Below are 25,032 nucleotides of genomic sequence, written 5' to 3'. Positions count from 1 at the left end.
CTCGTGACCGAGCGCTCAGGGCTTTCCTTCACTGAGGGGGACATCGTGCGCTAATCGCGTATCAGAAACTGCCTCTGTTTTTGGATTTGACCTCCTGTTTGCCAATTTGCGCCAGCGCGCAATTACCATGAACCAACGGTCTGCGCGCTTTTACCGAGGGTCCTCGTTGCTCCGTGCTAACCACAAATTGCCATTGTTCAGAGGTTACTTCTGATAAGCTCGATATCCATGGCACTTTGAAACTTCGGTATGAGTTTTACAGAGTTCATAAAACTTTAAGAGTTTTTAAGGATCCAATTCGGATCACATAACGTTTTTAGTCTACCCTACCAAACAGATTGAGGCAAGGATGAAACGTATGGTCGAGAATTCAACTTTCAGGGAAAATACTCATAACATTTAAAGAAGGTGCACCTAAAATTCTCAGTTATAACACCTACCTTCATGGGAAATGGCACTTTTGGGGATAATAGGACAGTAGTAAAAACAAAAAGATAAAAGATAATCTCCATGATATTTACTGCAGATAGAAGTTTGGAATATCATGTTACCTGAAGGATATTTTGTGCGTGAACATGAAACTTGCATGGGAGTCCATCCCAGGCCCACTAATATGCAAATAAATAGAACCTACTATCCCACCAAAAGGAAACACAGATGCAAAAGGGCATTCATGAAATATATGACAATTAGAAAAGGACAAAAACCAAAAAATAAACAAAACAAAAAAATCCTACTAGAATTGAGATTTGCAATGAATTTTCAAGTGGGTACTTTGGTACTCACTCTCCTTTGCCCGTGTCAAAACAAGGATACAAGTTCCTCATATCGACTTCCATTACAATATGGATGGGATTTGGTTTGTACATGGACCTGGCCAGAGGAGATGGAGGTTCCTACCCCACTTCTAGGGTGGTGGTGGTTCACTGCTCTTTAGTGTGTTGTGATGCCACGGTGAATTTGTACCTAGGCCCTGTACACACCACATGTCACACCCAGGAGTTGATTTCGCCCAAAGACAAGTGGAAAGAAACAAAGTTGTTGGTGCTCTCCACTATATGCAATAAAAGAAGTAACCCATCCACCAGAGATGCAGAAGCTTTGGTAAAGCAACAAAGAAAAAAATGAGAAATTTATAGTGATATCTTCTGGAAACCAAAAGTGTCCAAAAGTCAGGGAAACCAATGTTACATTTATTATTATTGGCAATTTATGGCCGGTGATCCAAAATTTAAATTATCGGCAATATCGGGGAAAATATCTAAAATTATCCGGAAACTTGAAAAAAAAATACAGAAATAATCATTTATATTCAATTTTTATTTTTCTTTCAAAGCAACATCAACATCAAATAAACACATTGTCACACAAATACGAAGATAAAACCACAATATAAATTGTATAAGATGTCAAGTGGTACATCAATTATTGATACTAGATAGTAGATACTGAAATGTGATATTTGTCTCGAGTCATGACAATTTTTTCAAATTTTTATTCTTTTAAAGCAAACATCAACATCAAACAATTAACAAACACATTGTCACACAAATATGAAAATAAAATTATAAAACTACAATATAAAATGTATAAGATGTAGATACTAGATACTGAAGTCTGAAATATGATATTTGTCATTTTGTCTTGACTCCTCAGTCATAAGTTTTGAGTCTTGACAAGATAATAGTTAAAACTTAATACAAAATCACATTAAACAAACATAAATGTACATCATGAGGCATCTAGATTCTAGATACTATAAGTCTATAACGATAATCCGATAAGCTTGTGGTTCCCATGAAATTCCTTAGTTCCTCCCTCTAATCTCTCTTTCTAGTAGTATCACAAATTGAGTTCTTTGCAATAAGACAATGTCTGGGGTAGCTCTAGGGCAAATATGCACATCATGCCTTGGGATTTGGGCAAGGTGGTATTTCAAGCGGGTGATTCCACCAAACATTTCCATTCCACAAAGCTTGCACCTTAGTTTCGCTCTATTATCATCCTCAAATGGCTCACCATACTCCCACATTTGGTCCAATGGCTTTGCCATTTTGTAGAGCTCTGATTAAATTTTCAGGTTTTGGACCTACCACACAAAACAAATGTGGAAATTCAAAAGAGGATAAGAAGAGGTAGACTCTAAATTTATAGTATATATTAATCTTGGAAAACAAAGAAAAGGAAGGCAATTATTTTTTTACCTACCTAGAAAAAAAAAACATGGATATATGGTATACTGTAAATCTCCCCTCCAAAAATGCTCAACTAATGGCAAAGAAAACTATGGATTTCCCCTTGTTTGCTTGATGAAAAATGGTCACAAGACTCACACAACCCTCAGAGCTCAATCTTAGCACAAGAAGAAACAAAAATGACCCGAAAAAACCCAAACAGCAACTTAGATTCGCGTTTTTCTCTAGAAGGGCGATAATTTTCGATCATCTCGCGATAATTTCAAAATTATTGAGGTAATTTCAAAATTATCGCAATAATTTCCGGTGATATATCGGTAGAGGTAGAGGGTCTTTCGAAGATAATATTGCAATAATTTCGATATTATTGTGATATGTGCAATACTGAGGGAAGCACATCAATCAAATCCAAACAATTATACAAAAGCTAAAAAGCTTTCATCTATAATTCCCAAATAAGCCTTTCTACAGACATGAAAACTTGTAGCATATACAATATAGTAGAAATTTATTAAACAGCTCAAACCAAACAAAACTAACGTATTAACACTTTTCTAGTAAGCATTAGTGTATCGTAGAACCAGAAAAACCAACAGTTTACTGCAGATCTATTTTTAGCCTTGGCCTATCCAATAAAATAAAATGTGAACATGCGATAATTACTAAATTACAAACATTTTGATCACTTTTAAACAGATTTTAGGTGTCCCTTTAAACAAATTAAAATTTTAGGTGACACGAGAATAGTTGGACATATGGTACCGTATTATACACATGCGAAAGTACACCATCGCATGGGCCCGTCCTCTGCCACCTATCCACACTGACATAACATCGACATGCATGTTAACCAAGGCCACTGACACCTTGTACTTCCGCATGTCTCTTATACCTGTCACTTCCATTTTCTATGTTAAAGTTGCTCCATGATAGCTATCACTGCCATTTTCTCTGATAAAGTTGCTCCACATTCAACTCGAAGCAAATTACTCTCACAACAACCGAGTAGTTGCAGGCCAACAGGTCCATGTAACAATGGAAACAACTTGCTTGGCCAGATGGGAACTACTTATTCTTTAGGGAACTTACTTTCTCTATCTTATATCAGCGAGCATCCAAGTTTAGGAGTTATTGTTGGTGTTTGGCTCGACAGTAAATTGTATTTGAACACGTTCTCTGCAAATTTCTTTGTTCACTTAATATCTTTGTTGAAATTTGGTAGCATTGGGAGGTACTCTCACATGCCCTTGGTGCTAGGCTTGTGAGAGAGTAACACCCACAAAGGATGATGTGTGGGTTTTGCACCCAAGTTTGGGGTTTTGAACCCAAAGAAGTGGGCTTGGCCCCAAGAAAGAGAATTTAATAATCTAATTTATTGTTAAGGTTGTGTTGGAGGTTCCTTGATGGACATAATGGCTTCCTAAGAGACCTAAGGACAAGTATAAAAACATAAGCCAATGGAGAGGCTTAGCACAAGATGAAGATGGACTTTTGTCTTGTGTGAGGAGCTAAAAGTACCTAGCCACAGACCTAAGGAAGGAAGAAGATCGCAAGAGTAATGGGCAGCTAGAAGGTAAATTCTTTTATGTGTTTTGGACAACTAAAAGAAACTGCTGCAAAAGGAAGGAAAGAGGCAGTGTTGTTGCGAAGGGGCCACAGGTAAACTGCAGGAGCTGGAACAAGAGGGTCGAGGTCTGTAACAGGTTAGCGAGGCCTAGACTAGGACTGGAGCAGTAAATTGAGTTAGGGCTGAGGTCTGTTAGGTGCCAAGGAGGGTAGGCCAAGGCCTACACATTGCTAGCAGGGCTTAGTAGAGGGCAGAATAGCTACTGAAGAAGGTCACGACTAACAAAAGGCTAAAGAGAGTTGGTTGCAAGGGACAACAGCAGTTGAAAGAGGACTATGGGTTAAAAGAACATGCTAGGTAAGTGAATTGGTTTGTTGAATAACCTAGTTTGCTACAGCAGTAATATTTGAAGTGTTGCAGGTGTTGTATGTAGATGAGAGCCTCAGGGACTTGACCTTAGCCCTAAGAGTTTTGGTAAAGAGGATTTGACCTAATATTGGCATTGTATAGGGATTGTAAAGGGCCACGATCCCTGGTACGGTAGCCTTGTGTGTACGCTTATTAATGGAATTGTAAGGAACAAGTTTGGGCAATAAATATTGTGTACTATATTGATCTAATTGTTAGTCTATTTCACTGTGTGAATTTTTTGAAGTTAGGCACTTTCAGTGTGTTTATGTTTCTAGCTAAATCATAAACCAGACCTGGGGTGTGTGGATTTCTAACATGGTATGAGAGTTTCTTTGAAGAGAAATTGGGTTAGAAGTGTGCACAGGGATCAGCTCTAAGAGGGAGTTGAGTTGTCTTGCTATGAAGGATTGACAGCTAGGACAAGATGATTTTTTGCTTGAGATTTGAGGACCTATTGGAAGGGATTTCCAACAACAGTTCGTAGAAGGAACGAATCAAGCTAGTGTTGCTAGTGAATGGTCCTTGGGATTATGCTAACACCGAGATCACGGAACCAACTAATGTAGCAAATTTGGCTTTATATAACCTAGCAAAGACAAAGGCCAAGTTTATCATTCTTTATGGAGTCCCGGATCACTTGATACCTCATCTCACCAGAAAGAAGAATGCATGGCACATGTGGAAAGCTCTAAAAGCGTTATTTCAAAACAAGAACAAGAACCGAAAGATGGTGTTGAGAGAGAAGCTCAGGGACATCAAGATGGGAAGTTCAAAGAATGTGACTTCGTATCTTAGAAGGATAATCAAAATTGGTGAGGACCGCACTAAAGGCTTCTCAGAGCAATGGAAGCCATTCATCAAAGGAGTCGTCTCATGGGAGAAACTTCCAAATTGGAACAAGTTATGGGATGATTTCATCTAGGAGGAACTTCGAGATAAGGAACTTTAGCAGAAGACTGATGCAGAGAACGTTGCCCTCGCTAATAAGTTGAATAAGGGCAAGGAGAAGTTCATCATCAAGAAGAAGGACCTAAGCAAAGTGAAATGCTTTGCATGTGAAGAGTATGGTCATTATGCAAGCAAGTGTTCACACAAGAAGAAGAAAGGAGGGAAAGAGAAGAAGCCAAAGATGGTGATGGTTGCTCCAACTACAGTCAAAAAAGATGAGTTCGCTAAGAAACGAGTTTTCTCTGATCTCTCATTTCTTCGGAAGCACTGTTCATGAGGGTGCTTGGTTCATAGATATCGAAGCGTCGAAGCATATGATAGGAACTCGAGAAGTGTTTGAGAACCTGACCGAGTGGGACTCTGAGTTACATGTGAAGATTGGTGATAAGAGTCAACATGCAGTCAGAGGAACATGGACTGTACCATTCAGGATGGAGTCAGGTGGATTGTTGCGAGTCCGGGATGTACTTTGGGTATTGGAGCTCAAGTGCAGCATGCTTTCAGTCTCAACAATTGAGGCAAAGGAGTTTGATGTTATTTTCAGAGATGGAAAGGTGATGCTCAAGCCCAATGGATCTAACTCTAGCCCAGGAGTGGTTCTTGGAGTCAGAGGGAATGGTCTGTACAAGCTAAAGGGCAAGCACATAGACCAAGGTAAGAAGAAAGTTAGACTCAGAGGGAGTCTAGTTTGAGAAGGAGTTCACAGATTCAGAGGGAGAGTCAGCAACCCCATAAGAGTGCATCGTTAGAGGGAAGAAAGGAGACTTCCATATCTAAGAAGAAGAAGCCATGGAATACTTTAAAAGCTTATCAGGAAAAGAAGAGGCAGGAGGCTTCTATTAGCAAGGAAACTTCCAAGAAGGATTATGTTCTTACAGTAGGTTATGCTTTCGTGACGAGAGATGAAATGTATGATGAATGTTGGAGAGCAGTCATGGAAGAGGATTGTGTTCCAGTATGGGAAGCAGAGATACTTCCAAGGGATGGAAGTACCTCCCTCGCTAAGAGGGAGTGTTGAAATTAGGTAACATCAGGAGGTACTATCACATGCCCTTGGTGCTAGGATTGTGAGAGCGAAACACGCACAAAGAATGATGTATGGGCTTTGCACCCAAGTTTGGGGTTTTGAACCCAAAGGAGTGGGCTTGGAATCGAAGAAAGAGAATTTAATAATCTAATTTATTGTTAAGGTTGTGTTTGAGGTTCCTTGATGGACATAAGGACTTCCTAAGAGACCTAAGGACAAGTATAAATGCATAATCCAATGGAACAGCTTAGTACAAGATGAAGATGGACTTTCTTCTTGTGTGAGGAGCTAAAAGGACCTAACCGCAAACCTAAGAAAGGAAAAAGACTAGGAGCAAAGGACAACTAAATTGTTTTCTATGTTTTGGACAACTAAAAGAAGTCGCTGCCAAAGGAAGGAAAGAGGCTAAGTTTTGTGGTCAAGGGTTGAATTGGTTAGAGATTTGTTTAAGGCAAATTCGAGTGTGGTTACAAAGGGGCTGCACGCAGACCGCAGGAGCTAGAATAGGAGGGCCACGGTCCATAACAGGTTGGTCGAGGGTAAGTAAGATAGGTCGAGGCCTATACTAGGACTGCAGTAGCAAATTGAGTCATGGCCGAGGTTTGTTAGGTGCCAAGGAAGGTAAGTCGAGGCCTACAAAGTGTTCGCAAGGCCTAGTAGAGGGCGGAACAGAAGGTTGAAGAGCCCTGGTTGCAAGGGACAACAACGGCTAAAGGAGGACTGTGGGTAAAAGTAAAATGCCTAGGTGAGTGAAATGATTTGCTGATAAACCTAGTTTGCTACAGTAGCAGTATTTGAAGTGTTGTAGGTGTTGTATGTTGGGTCGATGAGAGCCTAAGGGACTCAGCCTCAACCCTAAGAGTTTTAGTCAAGAGGATTTGACATGATATTGGCATGGTACAAGGATTGTAAAGGACCATGATCCCTGGTACGAGAGCCCTATGTGTATTCTTATTAATGGAATTGTAAGAAATAAGTTTGGGCAATAAATAGTGTACTATATTTATCTAATTGTTGGTTTATTCCGTTGTGCTAGATTTTTTAAGTTAGGCACTTTTAGTGTTTTATATTTCAAGCTAGATCATAGACCAGACCTGGGGTGCTCACATTTCTAACAACCTTCAATTGGCATCTGCCGATGGAACTATGCATTCTAGCTTTCATAATGGATATGTAACTGGAAGGGATGTTGTGCACAATGGATCTGCATCTGAGTCAATGACTGTGGGCATATGGACAATTGTGAGGCACATTGACAACACAAGGTGTTCCAATTCGACAATGGGTGCAACGGTTTCGTCCTAGTCATGGATTAGCACTTCTACCACTTCATATTTCACTCACCCCCTCTATCATCCAGCACATGCATTTTTTCCCCAAATCATCCAGCACATGGCATTGAGAGGTGAGAGGCCAGAATTATTCGTTAGATGTGGCAGCCTTTACAACATTAACCAACACGTCCCAGTGATGCCCCAAAAACATGATAATAAATCGTGGTCCTTGATCTAGGCCCTTCTCAGAATAGCAATCTCATGATTCAAATCTTCACTACTAATATCTATTAATAAAGCGGCCTTCATTCAGCCCAAGTTTTGTTCTAGGTAACCCTTAGTTATCTCTAGTAGCTTACTGATGAAATCTAAATCAAGGTATGGTAATTGCTTCCTATGTCACAAAGTATGTCGAACTTTAACCTTGAGGTTGGAATTTTTGCAAACCTTAAAAAAAATTTGAGGTTCGGCAAACCTCATCTCATAGCCATTAACCAAGTCCATAGATCAAAACTCGTAACTTCATGTCACAACTCAAGCTTGTAATTTACCCTTGCAGTTTCCATGTCCGTGATAGCATTTTTGATGTTTATTGATGTTGATTTCTTACTATTTTATCCTATAATTCATTTTAAATTAATATATGTATATATATAGATAGACAAACGTAATGGTGAACCTCATCCGAACCTCATCAAAAAATTCGAACTCAAACCGAACCTAATCATTGCCGAACTCCAACCAAACCATGTGACATTGATTGCTTCTAAATTAGGCCAATTGGTATGATAGTAGCCACAGATTTATGCCTATTGACCAGATTTTCATGAAGACCCTTCCACCTCAAAAGCAATTATAGCAGGCCTTGCCTCTGTAAAATATAATCTGAATGTTGTATAAGTAAAAACACACCATTTCCCCTGAGCTCTTTACGCGTTGATGCATCACCACAGCTAATCTGCGGATCAAGTTCTATTTTCCAGGGTTTGAATTTGTAGTGTTCGTTAGATTCAATGAAGGAAAATGCAATCTCTTGCCACCAGCAGTGCCCGTTTTACTCAGCCAAATTCCCTTGCCGATGGCCAGGATAAATTTGGAGCGAATAAGAACAGTATAAATGACAGGATTTTCGTTACAGGGCCGTCTTCAAGAATCAAGGCTTTTGCTCAGGCATGATTTGTAATTATTGTAACTTTGTTGAAAAATGATGATCACTGTGTTATGTGGTATTATTATGTTGGGGTTTGGGGTTTGCCAGTTTAGGGTGTTGGGTCAGTAGGAGCTGAATATCTTGGCATGTTAGACCTTGGTTTATTCGTTTTCATATTAAAGTCCTTTCAAAATTGAGAGTCGAATGATCAAAGATTTGATTAAAATTGCTAGGTTTCAAAAATTTTGACTTCTATGGTTGAACATCTGAGTTATGAAAATTACTAGTTCATTTTGTTTTTTGTTTTTTTTATATATAACAGTTGTGAATATGGGGGCAATGGCTGCACCAAACACTTTTCCATTAATAGTTGAAAGTTTTGGTGTCATGCTTTATTGGCCCTGACTGACTTGAGGTTGTTATGTATCTGATGTCTGTAATTTCAAGCTATCTTACTATAGTTTTCTCAGTGCACTCTACAGCCAGGGGTGGGGACATCTCTCTAGGTGTGTAACTTGTTAAAAACTAATAAACTAAATGATTTTTTTTCCCTGTAAATTTAATAAATTAAGAAAAAAGAAAAAAAACCCATATCTTAGCCTTACAATTAGCAATATAAGTAAGAAACTAAACTGCGTGCCTTTACAAAGTAAATTATCTACATGTACCTAGACTTGATTTCATGACTGTGGTTGAAGCTATAATGTTGATTAACCACTTTGCTTGCTTCTTTGTGTTCTTAAATGGCAGGTTGCTGAATTTGGACCGAAAAGATTGTTGAATTTTTGCTTCCTTTGTGTTGATAGATGGCAAGTTGCTGAACTTGAACTGGAAAGATTGCCGACGTATTTTTTGCTGAATTTGGAGTAGAAAGAGAATAGTGGGTCTTATCTAAGACTGCATATAGACGGTTGTATGTAGGAACACTTAACAATTCGAGTTTGCATCAAGAGGAGAAATGGAGCAATGCTAACAGTGATAGCAATAGGCGAGCAATGGAGCAATGCTAACAGTGTTAGCAATAGGGCGAAGCGGTGGAGTTTGCATTAAGAGGAGCAATGGAGCAATGCTAACAATGGGTGAGCAATGGTGCAACGCTAACAGTGATAGTGATAACAATGGGGTGAGGCGGTGGGATGAAGCCACAGAGTGATAGGCGTGGTGAGGCAAAGTGATTACATGTGATAATCGATGCTAGGTGGCCATATGTGATAACGATGCTGGCAGATCCAAAATACTATGGTGTGAAAACTTTGGGTATGAAAAAGTATAATTAAAGCTGAAACTTTGAACTTTGGATATCATTTATAAAGCTTTGAAGAAGACATTGGGTATCCTATATAAAAGATTGGAAGATATATTGAGGTATGCAATACCCATTGAAAAGCCGATGAAAATTGATTAGATAATCAAAACTTTGGTGAAAGCGTTTGATATAAAAATAATTCAACTTGGGATATCGATTGCTACATACCATTCCGTTCGGCAAGCCGATGAAAATTGATTAGATAATCAAAACTTTGGTGAAAGCATTTGATATAAAAATAATTCAACTTGGGCTATCGATTGCTATATACCATTCCGTTCGGCAGGTATAACAACACCATCACAACTTTCAAAACTGACAAAGAGATTTATTTTCAAATTCTTGACCATTCTTAGTCCACAGTGACATCAACTTGGTAAATTCATTAGGTAAACCATAATTCCTCATTACTTTTTTTTTTTTCAGAGGAAAAAATCAGAATAGATTATATTATGATGATATAATGATCAGCATTACAGATGTCTCAGATGTGCATAATTCCTCATTACTTAGATCTGTTTTATTTTAACAATGAAGAAAATACTCTGCTTATACTACACAAAGACATGGCAGAACAACTCTCCATTACATTCGATGATAGAACGGCAGTATATGAATGCATCCACATCACAAGTACACAGAAATTTGAAAAGAAAAAAAAAAAATTGAAACAAAAAAAAATAGTACACAGAAATTTGAAGTGGAGAAAACCCGTTTTAGGGTCGAAAAACTCCACCAAATGTTAATTGAAGGTTTTTAACCGAATCCTACAGTTATATATATTTGGATTCTGCAACGAAACTCATTTTACTGACCTCTTTTTGTACATCACAGTTTTGTTCCCTGTGAATGTAAAGTTGTTTGTACCCTCTCCTTCACACTGCAATATCTCTCGCACTATGAAACAATGGTTGTTCTTCATCCGACCCTAATTCATGTGACAAAATTTCTCCTCTACCTGTTGCGCTGTGTATCACTTGGACCTGTTTGGCTTTCGTTCTTTTGGCAAATCGCAAATCAGAAACAGATCAAACTCTTCCATGGGAGTCATGAATTTATGCCTTCTCTTTGCATTTCCTCTCATCTTCCCTCGCACAGTAAACATCAAATCTTTGCGGTATTCAGAATGGTCCATACCGAATGGACCTCGGTTTGTGGACTTCACCCCTGAATCTATGTAGAGCCATAGCATACAAAAATAATAGGTGGGGTAGACATAAGCCCCATTCTGTTGGTCGAAAGATTCGACTAGGGTAGACGTAAGCCCCAAAAATAATAGGCAGGGTAGACATAAGCCCCATTCTGTTGGTCGAAAGATTCGACTAGGGTAGACGTAAGCCCCAAAAATAATAGGCAGGGTAGACGTAAGCCCCATTCTGTTGGTCGAATGATGATCCGACTAGGTGCATCACTGTGAGAATGGCCAGCTGCTTCGCCGAGCATCACCTGGACGAGAAGGCTCCACACGTGTCTCAGCCCCGCCCGTTAAGGCGCCAGATGGTCTACAAAGCGAAGATCTGCTCTTTCGAGCTTGCAATTTCTGCGAAATTTGGCCCGGGGACTTTCCTCGGTCTATATCACAAAGAACGACCGAAGCACCTCGCCACCCTGCCTCCCCAGTTGTTTGAAGTCTCCTCCGTCGCCTAGTATCAACAACTTAAATTTAAACTACCTGAAGCATGTGGTACAAATAAGTAACAATTTCACTTATATTTTATTGGGAAAACGAACTTAATTGCGGAGAAAATGACATTTCCTTCCTTTGTGTGGATAATATTGATGTGAGATGGTGACTTTCAATTCAATGTGCCCATATTGACAAGTTAACACTCCTAAATCTCTAATGATTTGATTAACATGAGAGTAACTTGGAACATGGGTTTTAGGAAATATTTTAAATTTTGATTTATGAAAAAGGTTATAAACACATATAAATCATGACAAATGAATATGTTTTTCATATGGTTCTTTGGATGGGGGAGTTTGTGAAATGATGACAACATTATTTTGCAAGTTGGTAATTCACGAAATTGTTTATTGGTGTTACAAAAAAAATACAGAGATTAGATATTTTTGCCATTGGGTAATTGTAGTTGGATAGGTGTTGTTAATTTATTTTATAATTTTGTATTTTTTGAGATTGTGATTTAATTTTATAATATGGATCAAAATCTATTAAAAAAATAGATAATATTTATTGAATTTAGTTTGATTATTTAAAAATATTAAAGTTTATATAGATTATAAATATGTCATGATCTTTCTATATTAATCAAGGATTTGTTTTTATGCATTGTTGCTTTCGATGGGAAACTTGAGTGTTAATGCTAAAGATTTGTGTTTTTTGCAACTGAGTAACCAAATATAGTTTATTTGTTGGGAGATCTTGGGCTATTACACTTCTTTTACTTATATTGTGAATATATCTGGATTGTTTTATTTTGGGCATCACATTCATGGATTGCTACTTTTTGTAGGGATAGTGAGTCTCTAATATTAGAGATCGAGTTTCTCTTTTACAAGTAACTTGGATTCAATTTCATTAATTAGAGATTTTGGGGATTGAACATCAATAAAGAATGAGTATATAAATGAAAATTGAATATGAATACCTGCAATTTTGATTGTCAAATTTGAAGAGTTGAATAGGGTTGTTGATGTAATGCCTCCTCCCACATTTACCCACTTTAACTGGCATGTCGAGGTAAACATGAGCTGAGGGCTACAATAACATGACTCAACTTTCTAAGTACAGTTAAGGAAGTGGAATTGACAAACTGGAACTTTATTGACCTTCCTCATGAGCTACAGGACACTCAGGAGCTAAACAACCACTCTAAGTGCCCAAATCTTGAGCTAGATTGTTGTTTTGGTGACTTGGGCCCCCAATTGCATGCATGACAAGGCCTTCATGGGGTTATAGGCCTCCAACCACATGCATAAGCCTACCAGGGTGCGGTTGTGACCCAAATTGTCCAGTTCAGAGGGTGCAGTTGTGACCCAAATTGTCCAGTTCAGAAGGTGCAGTCTAGAAATTTGAGCTTAGATTCTAGGTCAGCCTCCAAACCACTGCCCATAACTCAATAAGACTTTCTAGAATGATAAATAACATTAGGACAAAGCCATTCATAGAAAAATTAATCAAGGACTTAACCTAACCAGGCCTAACCATGACAGTCGTTTCGTCAAACATATGGTGAGTGTGTAATCTACCGGTCATGAATGTATATATGAACATAGGGGTCTGAAACCTATATGAGATTCACCAAGAAGGTCTAATGCCCTCTCATAATAGTTGCAATAAAATTTGTTAGCTCATGCATTCATCAACTAATCAAAAGATATCAAGAACCACAACTAGAACCTGTTATGGAACCATGCTTATAACTAGCATATAACCAGAATAATAACCATGATAGAACAACCATAGAAGCCACATAATAACAAGTACAAGTACTCATATAATACAATAGGAAAAGAGCTCTTAATAATATATGAAAAAGTCAAGGACTTCCATGTACCACCCAACCATAGGTTGAGAAGAACCAAATCTTTCTTTCAGTCAATCACCCCCGTGCCATATTCCAAGCATGAATGTGGGATTCAAGACATAAAAAACAAGGGCTTCCTAGAGATTAAACCATCTCCACACTCATGCTCCTGTGATCTCACCAAAGCCAATTACGAGATCACATAATCAAATCAATACATAAACAACCATGGCTTCCTGAATATTAAACCACCTCCACTTATCTGAAATGGGGCACTAAAGGCTTCTTGTCAGCTTACAAGAACCTCTCCCACTCCAAAGCTTAAACAATTTCCAAGATCTATGCTTATGATCGATAAATGCAGAATTAAAAGAACTTGAAGTAGGTGTATGCTTTTAGTTTGCCTTTAACTGACCAAATGCCTTAAGTTTATTTGCTTAAACTAATATGCAACATATAACAGTGAAACAGTGCAGTAAATAAACATCATACACATAACAGCAATATATAATTAGGAGTTCACCCAAACCTCTTGGGCTACGTCTCCATGAGCTCTTGTCAACTCGACTTGGCTCTCTAGGATTATGGCTTAAATTCTTTTACAAGTTCCACACTCAACTCCATAGGTTTACAACTGTACCTATGGGCTTAGAATACCATCTTACCCCTGGTTGTCCTTACTCTGCAGACAGATCTAGGCTTCTCTGGACTAGACTCCTTCAATTAGTGCTCTGAGCTATCTTGAGCTCTAGCTTGCACCAACTCCCTCAGAATTTTGTTAACTGTCTCTAGATCTCCTTCTTCTGTCTTCAGCACACTTTGGACATCAACAATAGCTTGATCATTTGATCTCTTTGCTGTTATGCAACTTCACTACAGCATCATGGCTCTTAGAAGTTTGCTTTGAGCTCTCTGGCTCTACCTCCAACCTTTGGTGGCTCTGCCTCTGTCAAGCACTCTGGCTCTGCGGCTCTAGTGGCTATCCTTTGTTCCTTCTCTCACTGGCTCGGATTATTACCATGTGTGAGCTCCCCTTGAGTCTCTACACAACAATGGGATTTATCCCTGAGATGGCTCGAACTCCTCGAGTCCACAAGAATAACGCCTCCAGACCCCCTGGACGGTTACCAAAACCTCTTTGGTTCCCAAAAACGCCTTCCTCTGTGCTGGACCCTTCTGTCTGTCTCTTCGCCTTCTCTTCTGTGTTCTAATTCATGTTCTCATGACACGTTCAGTTACATCATTTTCTTATGGTAGGTAGCAATGATGTTTGAAATAGAAAACGACTTGGAAAATGAAAGGACCGACGGGCACAGGCAAAACCCTTTCAATGGAGCTAAAATCCCCTAAACAGAGCATTTTACCAATACACAGAAATACATGGCAAAATAGATTAATCCGGATCTCAAGGAACAATAAACTCGATACTATAATGTCAGCAGGTCCGCCCATCGCAATAGCATGTCGCATGGTGCATTGGCCCCTTTACATTATCACGTCCCGATTTACCGATCTTCGATCACTCCGATCGACGCCTCATCGGCTATCAACATTATCGCTATATCATTTATCGGCAGTTGCTGCTTCCATGGTCCGCAGCCCTTAAGCTTTCCTGATCAGCGATCTCCGATCAGATCCTGACCGTTGATTCCTTTTCCGATCCGACGGCTCGAAGTGCTCATCGCAATCAGCCTATCACATATCGCAATGCCCTCAGCCTTTGGTTAAAACATCGTGACTTAATCTTGTCCATCGATTTACCATTTAATCCGATGGTTCGCACTAAACCCGAAACAGCAAGCAGTCCTCTCAATCTCCATCGTTGATCCGTGATCTCTAATCCGACAGCGGACAGTCTTTTCGGGTGGCCCACTTGCATGGAGATTACCCGCCTAAAAAAGCGGTTTTCTCTCTCCTGCGCCCTGGGATTATGGCTTAAATTCTTTTACAAGTTCCACACTCAACTCCATAGGTTTACAACTGTACCTATGGGCTTAGAATACCATCTTACCCCTGGTTGTCCTTACTCTGCAGACAGATCTAGGCTTCTCTGGACTAGACTCCTTCAATTAGTGCTCTGAGCTATCTTGAGCTCTAGCTTGCACCAACTCCCTCAGAATTTTGTTAACTGTCTCTAGATCTCCTTCTTCTCTCTTCAGCACACTTTGGACATCAACAATAGCTTGATCATTTGATCTCTTTGATGTTATGCAACTTCACTACAGCATCATTTTACTAATACACAGAAATACATGGCAAAATAGATTAATCCGGATCTCAAGGAACAATAAACTCGATACTATAATGTCAGCAGGTCTGCCCATCGCAATAGCATGTCGCATGGTGCATTGGCCCCTTTGCATTATCACGTCCCGATTTACCGATCTCCGATCACTCCGATCGACGCCTCATTGGCTATCAGCATTATCACTATATCATTTATCGGCAGTTTCTGCTTCCATGGTCCGCAACCCTTAAGCTTTCCTAATCAGCGATCTCCGATCAGATCCTGACCGTTGATTCCTTTTCCGATTAGACGGCTCGAAGTTCTCATCACAATCAGCCTATCACATATCGCAATGCCCTCAACCTTTGGTTAAAACATCATGACTTAATCTTGTCCATCAATTTACCATTTAATCCGACGGTTCGCACTAAACCGGATATAGCAAGCAGTCCTCTCAATCTCCATCGTTGATCCGTGATCTCTAATCCGACAGCTGACAGTCTTTTCGGGTGGCCCACTTGCATGGAGATTACCCGCCCAAAAAAGCGGTTTTCTCTCTCCTGCGCCCTGCTACATGTCGACCAGTGTATGGAATCAGGTTCAACCCTTCCAATACCATTTACCACCTGGAGCCTACCTGAAATACCATTTACTGCCTTCCTTCTGGAACTCAAAAGGTTTTAGCTCGTTTTATATAAATTCTTCGGATCCGCTTGTTTGTAGGTTTACCTGTAAAATGCGTTGATCTCCTCTGATCGGACGATCCTCCGCCTTTGACCCTGTTTTTCATTATCAAAGACCTGAACCAATCTCCAACTGCCACATCATCTGTTGCACTGACATTGTCAGACACCCGCAACTCTTTCCCGGGTTGCCACATGTCTTACTGACGTAGCCATTGACTTTTTAGCCAATCAAACAGGGCCACGTGGTCCAATCCTGGCTTGCCATGTGTCAGCTGTGGATTGGCCCGTGAGCCTATACCAAAAATCAACATTTTCAACATAGTTTGAAGTTTAATGAAATTGCATCCTTTTCTAAGGATATTGGACAATTTTCATTTTACAATAACTCCATCCAGAGTCTGTTTTGGTCCATTCAAATTGCATTAGATTCAAATTGAAGAGATCTATGCAATGAGACTATTTCCAAGAGCATCCTTTGACTTTCATTTTCCTCTGTGAGGAATATTTTTAGACTTAAAAGTCTATACTAGATCCATTTTGGATCATCCACCCTCAGGCTACCATGATCTTGCCAAAACCGGTCAAGAGATCACAATGCTCGAAACAAGCTTGGATGCCTCAAAATTTCTTCACCAATACCTCGAGGAATTTTCTTGTCTCCACCCACCTCTCAAGGGCTTCCTAAATATTAAACCACCTCCACCCCCAACCCTTAGGAATTTTCCTGAGACCACCTCACCCGGTTCCAAAATCTTTCGGCAAATCCAAAGTTCAACCAAATAAAAGAACCCCAACACACCATGGTTATTCGTTAATGGCAAGGCAAGGTTGAAACCATTGTCACACCCAACAAAACCCTTGTCAATGATAGCAAGAGAACCAAATACCCAAATGCATGTACCATGCATTCACAAGCCAACTAGGAAATCACACATGCAACCTGCTACCTGGAAGTCTTCCTGTTGAAGCTGCTTGATCCAACCTTCCTTGCTTGTCTTTTATTTTCCTTGTATTTCCTTTGCCTTCCTTTGCTTTCTTTCTTGTTTGCTTTCTTTCTCCTCTTGGTTCTCTTCTCTCTCATTCTCATTTGGCCCAACCTAAAACTGAAAAAAGTTGTGAATTGATTCTCATAATCCTTTTTATCATTGAGGCCTTTATTTTCTTCAATTTCCTCTATTTTCCTTCAATTTTTCTCTCATGCAAACCTGTGACCTTTCATTTCCCTTTTCTCTTATTTTCCTTTATTTTCATAAATAAAATGTCAATTATTTCCACTTTCCCTTTGTCAATGTGTTTGCCAATTTCCTTAGCCATAATAAACCAAATGGAACACCCACCAGGATGTTTTACTTAACATTCAGCTTGGAATATGTATCCCATGACCTTGGCCTTATTTTTCCTTTATTAGCTTTATTACATGAACTTTTAACTTGGGGTTGTTACAAACCCCTCCCCCTTAGGGGAACATCATCCTCAGTGTTCTATGACACCTATGACCAACAAGATCGTTGAAAACTAAAACATACTGCCCATGGAGCTTTAGAACTTAGCTCAATGCAGTATTTACAATGAACAACTTGTTGATAAGCAAAACCAGCATAAAAACACATGACAACATGACAACCATACCGCTTATTGAAGCTTTATAACATAGCTCATTGTGGTATTTACATCCATATACATATATACATATACCAAAACTCCTTTTCCTCATCTGAAAAACAATGAAGGATACATAGTTTGCATCTAATCAACCATCTCCCGTGTAGCTTCATCAGGTCTAAAGTGCTTTCACTGTACTTTAACTTGCTCGATTGCTCGGTTCTGGAGCATGAGTTGTTTCTGCTGCAATATGCACTGAGGTTTCGGCTGGAATTATCCTTCTGGATCCACTTGCTATACAGACTAGTCAATTACATGTTCAACATCCTTCACATATATCTTTTAAGCAATAAAACATGGAAAACATCATGGTCTTTCACTGTCGGAGGCAGTGTAAGTCTGTAGGCCACTGGTCTAATCCTCTCAAGGATCTTGAAAGGCCCACAATACTGAGGTGCCAACTTGGTACATGAGCCAATCCTCAAGGATCTCTTCTTGGGCTTGATACATAATTACACATGCTCCCCAACCTGAAACTCCTTAAATGCCCCGGGATGGTCTACATAACTCTTTTGTTTATCTTGTGTTACCTTTAGATTATTCTTGACAACTTACATTTCTTGTTCCATCTTTGCCAATATGTTTGATCCAATCAATGCCCTATTCATTGGATCACTCCAGCTGATAGGAGTATTACAATTCCGCCAATAAAGTGCCTCAAATGGACTCATCCTCAGTGACTCCTGATACCCATTGTTGTAAGCAAAACTCAACTAGTGGAAGATACTCCCCCCACTTCCTCTATTGGTGCATAACATAAATGCACCAACATGTCCTCCAAAATCTTGCCGACCCTCTCTATCTGTCCATTTGTTTGCGGCTTATAAGTAGTACTAAAATCCAACTTTGTACCCAAACCTGCAAACAACTCCTTCCAAAACCTGGAAGTGAACTTGGCATCTATGTCTAGCACAATCTTCTTAGGAATACCATGCAATCTCACTATCTCCTTGATGAATACCTAAGCTACCTCATTAGCTGAATTAGTAGACTTCACTAGATGAAGTGACTTACCTTGGTCAACCTGTCAACCACCACCATGATGGAATCATGTCGTTTAGATGTCTTCAACAAACCTGTAATGAAATCCATGGAAATGACCTCCCATTTCCATTATGGAATCGGAATCAGTCGTAGTAAACCACCTAGATTATTGCACTATGTTTTTACATGTTGACAATCCAAATACCTTGTGACAAACTCAGCTACCTCTTTCTTCATATTTGGCCAATAGTATAACTTCTTCACAGTTGTTAGAGTCTTCTGATATCCCGGATGACCTGAATATGGCTTAACATGAAATTCCCTCAAGATAAGCTTCTTGAGCTCATTATTGTCTGACACACAGATCTTGTCCCTAAATCTGACCAAACCATCTGTTGTAAGATGATAATCTACATCCCGTTCACCTATGCCTTGTTGTTGTAACCTATGTTTAAGCTGTTAGTACCTATCATCCTGTTGTCCTGCCTATAAGACCTAATCGTGTAAATTTGTCCCATATGAACTCATAAATACCATTTGATTTCCCTGCACTCTTCTGCTAAGAGCATCTGCAACCATGTTCTCCTTTGCCTTAATGTACCTAATCTCGAAGTCAAACTCACTGAGCGTGGCCAACCCTCTAGTTTTCTTGGCATTCATATTAGATTGGTTGAACAAATATTGCAGCACACTATGACCAATCATCAACACAAACCTCCTGCCAAGAAGATAGCGCCTCCACATCTTCAATGCATGAATGATCGTTGCCAACTCAAGATCATGAATCACATAGTTTCACGCATGCTCATTTAGTTTCCTTGGCTCGTAACATACTACCTGTCCCTCCTACATCAAGACTCCACCAAGTGCTCTCTTGCAAGCATCTGTACACACCACGAACTCATTATTTGGATTTGCAATCTTTAGAATTGGAGCATTTGTAAGAAATTTCTTCCACTGCTCAAAACTTGTGGGATATCCCTCTGTCTATTCAAATTTCTTTCTTTTCCTCTAAAATTAAGTAATAGGATAGGAAATATGTGAGAAGTTCTTAATGAACCTCCTATAATAACCTGCTAACCCCATGAATAATATAACCTCATCCACATTCCCAGGAGCTGCCCATTCCATGATAAATTTGATCTTTTTCGGGTCCATTGTGATGCCTTCCTTGGAGACAACATGTCCCAAGTAATGTACCTCTGTCTGAAATAAATTGCACTTACTAAGTTTGGCATACAATTGATGCTCTCTCAACAGTCTTAACATCGTTGCTAGGTGTTTTGCATTCTCTTCCTGATTCTTAGAATATATCAATATATCATCAATGAATATTATCATAGACTTATCCATATAAGCATGCAACACATTATTCATCAAACACATGAAAGTATTTGGAGCATTAGTCAAACCAAAAGGAACCACAACAAACTCAAAATGACCATACCTGGTCCAGAAAGCAGTGTTGTATATGTCCTCTTCTTTGATGTGTACCTAATAATATCTCGATCTCAAATCAATCTTCGAGAACATTACTACTCCCTTCAACTAATCAAATAAATCATCAATCCTTGGCAACATATACCTATTCTTGATTGTTACCTTGTTCAACTACCTGTAATCAATACACACCTGAGAGTACCATCATTCTTCTTCACAAACAATACTAGTGCACCCTAAAGTGACACACTTGGCCTAATGTATCCCTTGTCAAGCATTTCCTTCAACTGCAACTTTAGCTCCCCTAACTCTAGAGTGTTCATCATGTAAGGTGCCTTTGATTCTAGTGTTGCTCTTGGCACCAACTCAATAGAGAAATCCACTTCCCTGTGAGGAGGCAACTCAAACTTATCTGTTGGAAATACATCCTGAAACTACTACAAAAAAGGATACCTCTTCAAGACTTCTACATCCTCAACATCCTTACCTTTATCACTGGAAACATGCACTACAAACAATACACACCCTTTCCTGCAACTGTGTTTTTCCTGCATAGTTGTAACCATTCTAACCGATGTAGGCTTATTCTTACCCTGCAAGATTCTCTTCTCTCCATCATCATCCAAGCACTCAATAGCCTTCTCATAACAATCCACCTTAGTCTTGTGAAGGTAAAACCAATCCATACCTAGAAGCATATTGTACGAACCTAATGGAAGTATATTTAGATGTGTTGATGTAGGCATACCATTCAAATCAAATGCACAAGCTCTTACCCAATGATGAACTCTTTTCTTAGTACCTGTAGCCAACTGCACCAACCAAGATTCTGCATGCACTTATTTTCTCAAACCACACTTATCCACCAAGTCAGGGTTAACATAATTATAATCAGATCTGGGGTCAATTAAAATATAAACAACTCGATTAAAAATCTTACCTTCCATTTCAATAATGGATGCCTAGTGATCCACCTTCTTGTTATCAAATGTTGCATAGGTACGAGGAATGCTTTGTCCAACATCCTCAATTGTTTGCGCCTCTTGAGCATTATAGATATGAGGCCTACCACCCTTATACAATGGAAAATCATTCTTGCCATGATCCTTTCCACATATCCAACACTGCAAAGGCTCACTACCTATGTTCTACTACTCTCCAGGTTGAGACCCATGTCCCTTCTCAACTGCATTAAATTTCTTGTAAGGAGCAACATTTTCTTTCTCACCTATATCCTGAGGTCTTGTTCGCTTCGGTGGACATTTTCCTTTAGTCTTTTAATTACCTTTCCAACCCTGCTTAGACTCAGTCTTACGCTTCAATTTCTCATAACAGTGCTTCAACTTTCCAATGAATTCCTCCAGCGACCGAGGCTCATCATACTCAATTTGATCCTTAAATTTTAATGGCAATCCACTGATAAATCTATGAAATTTTGTCTTCTCATCCTTAAGATACAACACATACCTCAACAAATCCAGGAACTTAGTCATGTACTCCTTGTCTGCCATAGATCCCATCTTCATTTCATAGAAATCCTTGGCCTTTCCATCATAATACCTTTCTAATAAGTATTTTTTCCTTAAGCGTCTCTTGAATTCATGTCAAATCAACTCATTTGTCCTAATCCCATGCCATCTCAACTCCTTTATCCTAATCTCATGCCATCTCAACTCCTTCGTCCTAATCTCTCTTACATGCTTCACATCTTCCCACTAGCCCTTTGAGGCTAAAAATAGTTATCTTGGCCTTCATGTTCTCTATGTAATCATGCAACTCAAATAATTTCTTCATTTCAAGCAACCATGCCTTTGCATCTTCCAGCTTCTTTAACTCTCTATCGAATGTAGGTGGCATGGATTTCTTGAACTCATCTAGCAAGTATCCCGCCTCACTCCTCATGTAAGGATGATAGCGATGATGACCATGATACTTGTTTGAACCAGAACTAGAATAGAATCCATAGCCACTGCCTCTGTTATCATGTGTATCCAAGGACCCGCCATTTCTAACTGTATCATCCTTGTCGAACCTATGCCCACCATGAGACTTGCTACCATATGCCCCATTAGTCTTGTCCTCATGTCCATAACTGATCCATGGTTTTCTCCCTCTCTGCAAGTTTGAAAAACTTTGAAGGATAACTGCATTGACCTCTGCTTGTTTCTCTTGTCCCCTGGAAATCCTTTCCTATGACTGAATGATCTTGTCATTATCTACCTCACAACTTCATATTTCTACCTTTAGACTTCTCAAGATTTCTGCTATGTCAAGAGAGTACCCCTCTCTTGGATGCTCATGTGATCTATAAGGAGAGTATCGTGAATTGTAATCCTCCATTTTGCTAGTCATCTTTGATCTTCTTCTTCCTACAAGCATACCATGTCATATAAATCAAATATAAACATAATCAACATACCTCAGTGAAGTTTTGGGGAGGCTATCTCGTTTGCCAACATCAATCTAGAGTAGCACGATACATGTATATACATAATCATATCAATGTATCGACATCATGCATGATAACACCAACTTCATACAATGACATCATGCACGTCAACTATAACCATTACAATGCATGCATAACGACATACATCTAACCCATCCAGTCCAAGTATTTGAACCATGCTCTCATACCAATCTGGTATTAGATATCACCCAAAGAGAACAGAACCCCCTCTAATACAAATTTGTAATGCCTCCTCCACATTTACCCACTTCAACTACCCTATCGGGGTAAACATGAGTTGAGGGCTACTATGACATGAATCAAACTCCTAAGTATAGTTAAGGAAGTGGAATTGACAAATTGGAACTTTACTGACCTTCCTCAGGAGCTATAGGACACCCAGAGCCAAATAACCACTCCAAGTGCCCAAATCGTGAGCTAGATTGTTGTTTTGGTGACATGGGCCCCCAATCGCATGCATGACAAGGCCTCCATGTGGTTATAGGCCTCCAACAACATGCATAAGCCTACCTGGGTGGTGTTGTGACCCAAATTGTCCAGTTCAAAGGGTGTGGTCCCGAGATTTGAGCCTAGATTATAGGTTAGCCTCCAGACCACTTCCTAGAACCCAATAAGACTTTCCAGAATGATGAATAACATCAGGAAAAATCCTTTCATGCAAAACTTAATCGATGACTTGGCCTAACCAAGCCTAACCATGACAATCGTTTCATCAAACATATGGTGAACATGTAATCTACATATCATAAATGCCTATCTGAACATAGGGGTATGAAACTTATCTGAGATTCACCAAGAAGGTCCAATGCCCTCTCGTAATAGTTGCGATAACATTTGTTAGCTCATGCATTCATTAACCATTCATCAACTAATCAAAACATATCAAGAGCCATAGTTATAACCTGTTATGGAACCATGTTTATAACCAACATATAACTAGAATAATAACCATGATAGAACAACCATCAAAGCCACATAATAAGAAGTACAATTACTCATAGAATACAATAGCAAAAGAGTTCTTATTAACATATGCAAAATCCAACAAAGTCAGGGATTTCCACATACCACTCGACTATAGATTGAGTTGAACCAAATCTTTCTTTTAGCCAATCATCCCCGTGCCATATTCCAAACATGAATGTGGGGCTCAAGACATAAACAACCAGGGCTTCCTAGAGATTAAACCATCTCCACCCACATGCTCTCGTGATCTCGCCAAAACCGGTCAAGAGATCACATAATCAAACTGATACATAAACAACCAAGGCTTCCCAGAGATTAAACCACCTCCACCCTTAGGCTATCGTGATCCCACCAAAACCGGTCAAGAGACCACAATGCCCAAAACAAGCTTGGATGCCTCAGAATTTCTTTATAAATACCTTGATGAATTTTCCTGTCTCCACCCACCTATTGAGGGCCTCCCAGAGATTAAACCATCTCCACCCCCAACCCTTGGAAATTTTCCTGAGACGACCTCACCCAGTTCCAAAATATTCCTGCAAATCCAAAGCTCAACCAAATAAAAGAACCCCATCACACCATGGCGATTCAAAAATGGCAAGGCAAGGTTGAAACCATTGTCACACCTGGAAAAAGTCATGCCAATGACAACAAGATAACCAAATACCTAAATGCAAGTACCATGCATTCACAAACCAACTAGGAAATCACACATGCAACCTGTTACTTGTAATTGTTCCTGCTAAAGTTGTTTGATCCAATCTTCCTTGCTTGTCCTTTGTTTTCCTTGTCCTTCCTCTGCCTTCCTTTGCTTGCTTGCTTTCTTTCTCCTCTTGGAGCTCTTCTCTTTATTTCTCACTTGGCCCAAGTTAAAACTAACAAAAGTTGTGAACTAATCCTCAAAGGCCTTTTTATCATTAAGGCCTATATTTTCTTCCATTTCCTCTATTTTCCTTCAATTTTCCTCTCATGCAAACCTATGACCTTTCATCTCCCTTTTCTCTTATTTTCCTTTATTTTCATAAATAAAATGCCAATTAATGCCTCTTTGCCTTTGCCAATGCCTTTTCTAATTTCCTTAACTATAATAAATCAAAATGAACACCCACTAGGATGTTTTTCCCAACATTCAACTTGGAATACGTGTCCCATGACCTTGGTCTCATTTTGCCTTTATTAACTTTATTACATTAAATTTTAACTTGGGGTTGTTACAGTTAAGGTCCTA

The 25,032-nt window shown here is 39.3% G+C and overlaps 1 long non-coding RNA gene and 1 other non-coding gene across 7 annotated transcripts in view; both read right to left on the bottom strand.

Annotated features, from left to right (window-relative positions):
- The window catches only part of LOC149178840 (uncharacterized), a 51,946-nt gene extending 40,420 nt beyond the window's left edge, over positions 1-11,526 (bottom strand). For all 6 annotated transcript variants that reach the window (XR_016258238.1, XR_016258242.1, XR_016258243.1 and 3 more), the window contains exon 1: positions 10,694-11,526. This is a non-coding gene — a long non-coding RNA (uncharacterized LOC149178840). The remainder of the gene's footprint in view (positions 1-10,693) is intronic.
- On the bottom strand, positions 11,231-11,492 carry LOC149178841 (RNase MRP). Its single transcript, XR_016258947.1, has one exon.
- Positions 11,527-25,032: the final 13,506 nt, after the last annotated feature.

This window comes from Pinus tabuliformis, chromosome 4_1, assembly GCF_031772625.1.
Source record: "Pinus tabuliformis cultivar Carrire ecotype Pingquan chromosome 4_1, CPIR1, whole genome shotgun sequence".
Classification (NCBI taxonomy): Eukaryota; Viridiplantae; Streptophyta; class Pinopsida; order Pinales; family Pinaceae; genus Pinus; species Pinus tabuliformis.
This window is presented reverse-complemented; position numbering and strand designations above follow the sequence as displayed.